Genomic DNA, 7,313 nt, shown 5'->3' with positions numbered 1-7,313 from the left:
AAATAAACACCTGGGTATTATTGTGGGGTTTTCTGGGCAGTCAGGACCTGGTGAAGCGAAGGAGAGATCTTGACTCCATTTCAGAAAGCTGGTTTATTTATTCTGATAGATATTACATTAAAAAAGACCACACTATAACTATACTACAAAGAACAGAGAGAAAAGATTTATCAGAAGGCGAGACAGGAATAGAAAGGAATGAATAACAAAGTTCTGTGACTCCAGAGAGCCCGAGAGCTGCTGCCTCCTGGATTGGCCACCAAGCAGAAACATCCCACATTGACCAAGAAAGCACCTGCTGCATCCCACAGCAGCAGATCACAAACTGTTTACACTTGAAGCTGAGGCCCTCTCAGCTTCTCAGGAGAAGAAAATCCTAGCAAAGGGATTTTCACAAAATATCACAACTGCACCTGGGTTTGCATGCTTTTCAGTGGTTTTCATTCATGTGCGAGGATCCTCTGCGAGTTTGCGTTTGAATGGAGTGAGAAACGCCGTGTCCTGGGCAGAGCCGGCAGCCGCTGCGAAAGAAATCATAACTTTTCCTTCGGATGAGGAAAATAATCCTGATTTTCTAGGTGCAGGCACAGCAGCGGAGGCAGAGTTGGCTAACAGGAGTGAGGTGTCCTAATTAAAAAACCCCAACGGTTAAACAGTTTTATATTTGTGTACATAAACCCACTTTTCATATTTGAGAGGGAACAGAGCAGGGATGGAACACGGGGGTTTGGAATGGGTTTGAAGGGGGAGGATGCAGCCAACAGGAGCGGGGAAATCCTACAGAATAATAAATCCCTGCAGCAGGTGAAACACTCTGCCCCGAGAAAACACGAACAGCCAAATCAGTGAACAGTCCTGCAGCTCCCCGATGCTCGCCCGGAGGGGCATCCCAAGCGAGACACAAGAATGGAGGCAGCCGTGCTCAGAAGGAACCTTCCTGGGAGATTTAGGAACAGAGGCTCATGAGGATTTAGGAGCAGGAGCACTCGCCAGTGGACGTCTTGCAGGTGGAACCATCCTGAGGCAATCATCTCCCCAATCTCGTGTGGGGTTTGATATCAGTGGAATGACACAACTCGGTAATCTCTGGAGAGACAATATTGGCTTATTCATCCTCACCTTCTTGACCTTGGCCTGAAGGTTGGACATGTCAGAGAATTCCAGAAGGGTTTGGGTCAGAGGGGACATTGCAGATCATCCCCTGCCATGGCAGGGACACCTTCCCCTGTGCCAGGCTGCTCCAGCCCCAGGGTCCAGCCTGGCCTTGGGCACTGCCAGGGATCCAGGGGCAGCCCCAGCTGCTCTGGCAATTCCATCCCAGCCCCTGCCCACCCTGCCACAGAGGAAATTGTTCCTAATATCCGATTTAAACCTGTGATTTTTCACTCTGAAGCCATTCCCTGTGTGCTGTGCCTGCATGCCCTGGGAATTGTCTCTCTCCAGGTTTCCTGGGGCTCCTGCAGGCCCTGCAAGGCCACCCTGAGCTCAGCCCAAAGCTTCTCCTGTGCAGCTGAACAATGCCAGCTGTGCCAGCCTTTGCTGCCAGCAGAGCTGCTCCAGCCCTCTGCTCATCCTGGAGCCTCCTCGGGGCTCTCTGCAGCAGCTCCAGCTCCTCCCTGTGTCCCCAGGTGTCACACAAGTCCCACCTCACAAGGCTCTCAGCTGTGAGAGCCCAGCCCAAAGCTCTGAGGACACCTCACCCCGGCACTCTGCAGTGGGAATGAGCAGCACAGCAGCTTCAGGACAGTGCTGGGAATTTGGTGGAGCTGGGTGTGGGTGAGGGACACAAGATCTGAAGGCAGGAGGTGACATTTATGGACACTGCTCCCAGGAGCGGGGGGACTGCTGGGGTGTCTGTGCAGGGCCAGGAGCTGCACTGTGACCCTGTGGGTCCCTTCCAACTCGGACATCCCACAATTCCATGAATCCTGTCTTTGGCTGCACCCTTCAGAAGCCCTTGGGGCCCCGTGAGCTCAGCTTTGCTCTGGATGGGCTGGGACAGGAGGAGCCCCCGGAGCTCCCTGGGGCAGAGCCTGCTCAGGCTCCCTGCAGCTTGAACAGCTCCCCTGGGTGCTGAAATGTTTGGGGTTCTTGCACAAATCCTTTGGGGCCATCAATATTTGGGGTTCTCGCACACCTCCTTTGGGTAATTAAATGTTTTGGGTTCTCGCACAGCTCCTTTGGGTTTGCCAAAATTTTGGGTTCTTCTATAGTTCTTTTGGGTGATCAAATGTTTTAGGTTCCCGCACAGCTCCTTTGGATTTGTCAATATTTTGTGTTCTTGCACAGCTCCTTTGGGTGATTGAACGCTTTGTGTTCTCACACAGCTCCTTTGGTCCATCAATATTTTGGGTTCCTGCGCAGCTCCTTTGGGTACGTGCCAGGTTTTGCTCAGGTTCCCAGGTTGCCCCGGGATTCGTGTCCTGCCGATGTGGTGGAGCCGCCGGAGAGCTGCCTGCTGTCCCCTGTTCCCTGCCCAGCTTATCCATTAACACCACCATCCCATTTCCCTTCGTTCACCCGTTCCCTGCTTCCAGTCCTCACAAGGTGAGGGTTTGAAGGCCAGCAAAACCCGAGCCCTTTCCGTGATAAGCCGACCAAAAGCCAACAAAAATCCCTTTCAGTGCTGGGCAGTGCCAGCCGCTGAACATCGGCGCGGGGTTTGAGCCCAGCAGAAGATTAGCTCGTTAAACACTCACGGGAGCCTTACAAAGACAGAGCTGAGCAGCGGCAGCTCGCCCGGCCACCCGTTAATTCTCTTTTTTAGGACACGAACTTCAGGCGGAGTGTGGAATCGCAGCTGGAATATTTGCTGGGGGTCTCTCTGTGCTCTCCCCGGAGCCCAGGAGCAGAGATTTTTGGAACTGAGAGGGCACCGGGGCAGGGGGGAAAGCAGGAACGGACAGAGCCAGGGACAGGTGGAGAGGTCCCTTGGCACTCTTGGCTTTCCCAGAGGAGTTTTGGGAATGCAGCAATGTTAAACTCCGTCCCAGTGGCATCCCGGAGCTTTGCATTCCTTCTTCCCTGCCCTCGTCACTCAATTACTTAACGATTAATTAATTTCCACGCTCCCCCATCAAGCTCTTTACACCCCATCTGTTTCTACAACAGCCCTTGGCTAAGAAATTTGATTTTCGGAGTTGGGCTTCAGGGAAGGATTAGCGCACGCTTCTTCATTAAAGGATCAGTGCGGGCATTAATTAATTGATTAATTAATGCTCACAGATGTCAGACTTTAGCCACAGCCGAAGATCCCCTCGCAGTCTGGTGGGAGCAACTTTTATCCCTGCGGGGTTTTAATTAGGCTGGACTCGCTCGGATTATTGGAACTCCTTTTCCTTCCCGACTGCAGATCAAAATTGGAATTTTTTACAGCCAGAGATAGGGAAAAAAAAATTCCTTTTGCTCCTGATTTTTTTTTTTTTTGCACTGGGAATTAGAGGGAAGTCGAGGCTCCAGAAGAGGGAGGGAATTTAACTGGGTGTCCCCAGCATGGGATGGAGGGAGGGATTTGGCAGGGGAAACACAGCCAGGTACAAACTGCCTGGCTGGAGAGAAGAATTACTTGTGGTGTAAAACTTCCAATCACTTGTGGTGTAAAAATTGCCTATATAAGAATATTAATACAGTATTATCAATATTTATATATTAATCCCTTTTGAGATGGAAAAAACAACCCCAAACCCCTTTATTTGTATATAAACCAACTCTATATCCTATTTAAAAATGTTATTTTAACTGTGGGAAAGACAAACTTGCAAGCGAAAGAATTCCATTGGAGAACTGGAATTTTCTCCTGCTTTCAGAATACAGGGATGTTTGTCGCGTCTGTCCCGGGTTCCTCAATTTTCCGGCGGGAAGTTGGTGTGAAATCCCATCCTCTCGTGGCTGGGAGGGTGTTCAGAGAAGAGGAGGAGGGAGGGAGGGATGTGGTGGAAATCCCGGGGCTGCCATCTGTGCTGAGCCGATCCTGGGGATCCCGGCCCTTCCCAGCTGCTTCGGGGGCTTGGGGAAAAGGCAGGAATGTGCAGGGCACAGGGAATCCCGGCTGCTGGACTGGGCAGCGCAGAAACCCAAAAAAATAACCCCGAAAAATGAGGCTGAACAAGCAGAGAGGAGGATGAGATGCTCCTCCATGCCGAATCCCTCTCTCCCTGCTGTTTTTTACTCAATTCCTGAATTCCCGGCGTCCCGCAGGGACCGGAGCAGCCCGGAGTTAAATTCTGAAAAAAAAAAAAAAAAAAAAAAAAAAAATCATCCCGGAGTGTGTTAAAAAACAGCAACAAGGCTTGCAAAGAAATTAAACCCTGCCATTTCCGCTATATTCGAGTGCTTTAAACCTGTCCAAAAGAATCTTTGATTTTCCTTTTATTTCGGTTAAGCAGTGCTATGATAGTGAAGAAATGCAATCATGAAGCCATTCATTCAAGGTTAAAAAAAAACAAAAAAAAACCCCAAACAAACAAAAAAAACCACCAAACCCCAGATGTTATATATTGGTTTTTTAGTCTAATTCAATGAAATCGTGGTTTGGAATGAAATTTGGAATTTGAGGAGCAGCAAAGTCCTGGTGACCGCCCTGGAACCTCGTGTTGGCTCCTTCTGGACAGCTCCAGGCTTTTGATTCTGCTCGGGAAATCCCTGCCGAGCTCCCTGCGCTGAATTCCCTCCTCCCCGTCGCTTCCAGAGGCTTTTCCCGAATTCCCGAATTCCTCCTCCTGCCTTAGGGAAGGGACCCCCAATTCCGAACCCCTCCTTGCTCGGGGGGATCGCTCAGGTGTTCAAAGCTAGGAGCCTTTGCCAGGCTCATCGAGGAGCTGGGATTTCATTATTGCTTCCTCCTCCTCCTCCTCCTCCTCCTCCTTCCCGGCTCCTGGAATTCGGGAGGTGAGTGTGGAAAACGACTCCGACCTCAGCCGGATTTCACCAGCTCCAGGCAAATGAAAACGAGCCCTTCAAACACAACTGCGAATGAAACCGCCCCGAGCAGCGCCGGGACACCTTCACCCCCGGAATTCATCAAATAACCTCGGCTTTTCTGGGCAATAAACGCTGCTTTTCTCACCCCAAAATTCCTCAGCGAGCCTTAGTTCCATCCAGCAGAGCGTTTCACCGGGAGCCTGGAAATAACTGCGAGCTTTTGGAAGCTCCCAGAGATTTTGTTCCCTTTAAGTAAAGTATCCAGATTGTCTTGAACTCTGTTATTTTAACTCCTGCTGCCTGTTGTTTCTTGAAACGATTTCTTGGAACATAACCCCCAATCGCCGTTCATTTGATTTGTTTTAAAGCTCTTGTTTTAAATTTCCTTTCACTTTTCACAGTTTTTAATTTCCCCCCCATTCTGCACCACTGCCTCTTGATCTTGGCTTTTATTCCAATTCTTCTTTGCCAAACTCAGGGAACGTTTGTGTTCAGTATGTCTTAAAGGAACTCTTGGGGTTCAGGGGTGATGCTGGGGTGGCAGCAGGGCTGGATCATCCTGAAGGGCTCTTCCCACCCCAGGGAATGTGTGGTAATGATGGATTTTGGGAATAACACCTGGAATATTTCAAACAGCAATAAAATATTCGAGCTGCTGATGTAGAACTATGTGACAGGTGCAGTCAAGAGGTACAAGGAGAATTTGTCTCATTCATAATGACCATTTTATTTTCATGCAGGTTATGCCACAATCCTTTCCTTTTTCCTTCTCCCTTTCCTTTTCTTTTTTCTTTTTTTCTTTTTTCTTTTTTCCTTTTAATTTTTTTCTTTCTCTTTCTTTCTTTCTTTCTTTCTTTCTTTCTTTCTTTCTTTCTTTCTTTCTTTCTTTTTCTTTCTTTCTTTCTTTCTTTCTTTCTTTCTTTCTTTCTTTCTTTCTTTCTTTCTTTCTTTCTTTCTTTTCTCTCTCTCTCCTTTTCTTTCTCTTTCTCTTTTTCTTTTCCTCTTTTTCTTTTTGTTTCTCCTTCCTTTTGTCTTTCTCTTCTTCTTTTCCTTTCCCTTTCTTTCTCTTTTTTTTGTCTTCTTTCTTTTTTGTTGGTTTCCTTTTCCTTTTCCTTTTCCTTTTCCTTTTCCTTTTCCTTTTCCTTTTCCTTTTCCTTTTCCTTTTCCTTTTCCTTTTCCTTTTCCTTTTCCATTTTTCTCTTTCTTCCTCTCTTTCCCTTTCCTTTCCTTTCCTTTCCTTTCCTTTCCTTTCCTTTCCTTTCCTTTCCTTTCCTTTCCTTTCCTTTCCTTTCCTTTCCTTTCCTTTCCTTTCCTTTCCTTTCCTTTCCTTTCCTTTCCTTTCCTTTTTCCTTTCCTTTCCTTTCCTTTCCTTTCCTTTCCTTTCCTTTCCTTCCCTTCCCTTCCCTTCCCTTCCCTTTTCTCTTCCCTTTTCCTTTCTTGTTCTTTTTCCTCTTTTTCTTTTAAACATTTCTTCCCCTTTCTCCTCTTACTTTCCCATTTCCCCTCTTCTTTTCTTTCCCCTCCTTTTCAGCGCTTTTTCCTGTTCCCGGGATCGGGAGCCCAGCCTTCCCCTTTGTCCCAGCAGAGGTGTTCTGGAAATGTTCTCACATTTCTTTGGATGGTTTCCTCTCAAACCCGTTCGTGGCGCAGCGCGGGGAGCGAGCCGTGCAGTGAATCAGTAACCGGGGCTGTTCCCGACTGCTCCGAGATGAATTCCACATTCCAATGAAACCACCGCAGCTTTTCCCTCCGCTGGGATTTCTCTCCCTGCCTCGTCCGGGGTGGATTTGGGGGCAGGGGGCTGTTCCTGATTGCTCCGAGATGAATTCCACATTCCAATGAAACCACCGCAGCTTTTCCCTCCGCTGGGATTTCTCTCCCTGCCTCGTTCGGGGTGGATTTTTGGAGGCTCGGGAACAGGAGCAGGGCGAGCGGGGCTGGAAACGCCCCGGCGATCCGGGCTGGCACCCAAGGGTGCCCTGGCACCGCGGGCACCGGGGCGAGGCAGCAGCACAGAGCTGCTCCCGGAACGGCGACGGCAGGGAGCCAGAGAGCTGCGAGAGAGGAGACCGGGCTGCTTTTCACTCTGTTATTTATTTTATTTCATTTTATTTATTATATTTATATTATATTATATTATATTATATTATATTATATTATATTATATTATATTATATTATTAATTTTATTTTATTTTATTTTAAAATTTTATTTATTTATTTATTTTATTTTATTTTATTTTATTTTATTTTATTTTATTTTATTTAATTTATTTATTTATTTTATTTTATTTATTTATTTTATTTTATTTATTTTATTTATTTGATTTGATTGATTGATTTGATTTAATTAATTTATTTTATTTAAATTTTATTTTATTTTATGTTATTTTA

The sequence above is a fragment of the Motacilla alba genome, chromosome 1 (genome assembly GCF_015832195.1).
Source record: "Motacilla alba alba isolate MOTALB_02 chromosome 1, Motacilla_alba_V1.0_pri, whole genome shotgun sequence".
Classification (NCBI taxonomy): domain Eukaryota; kingdom Metazoa; phylum Chordata; class Aves; order Passeriformes; family Motacillidae; genus Motacilla; species Motacilla alba.
This window is presented reverse-complemented; position numbering follows the sequence as displayed.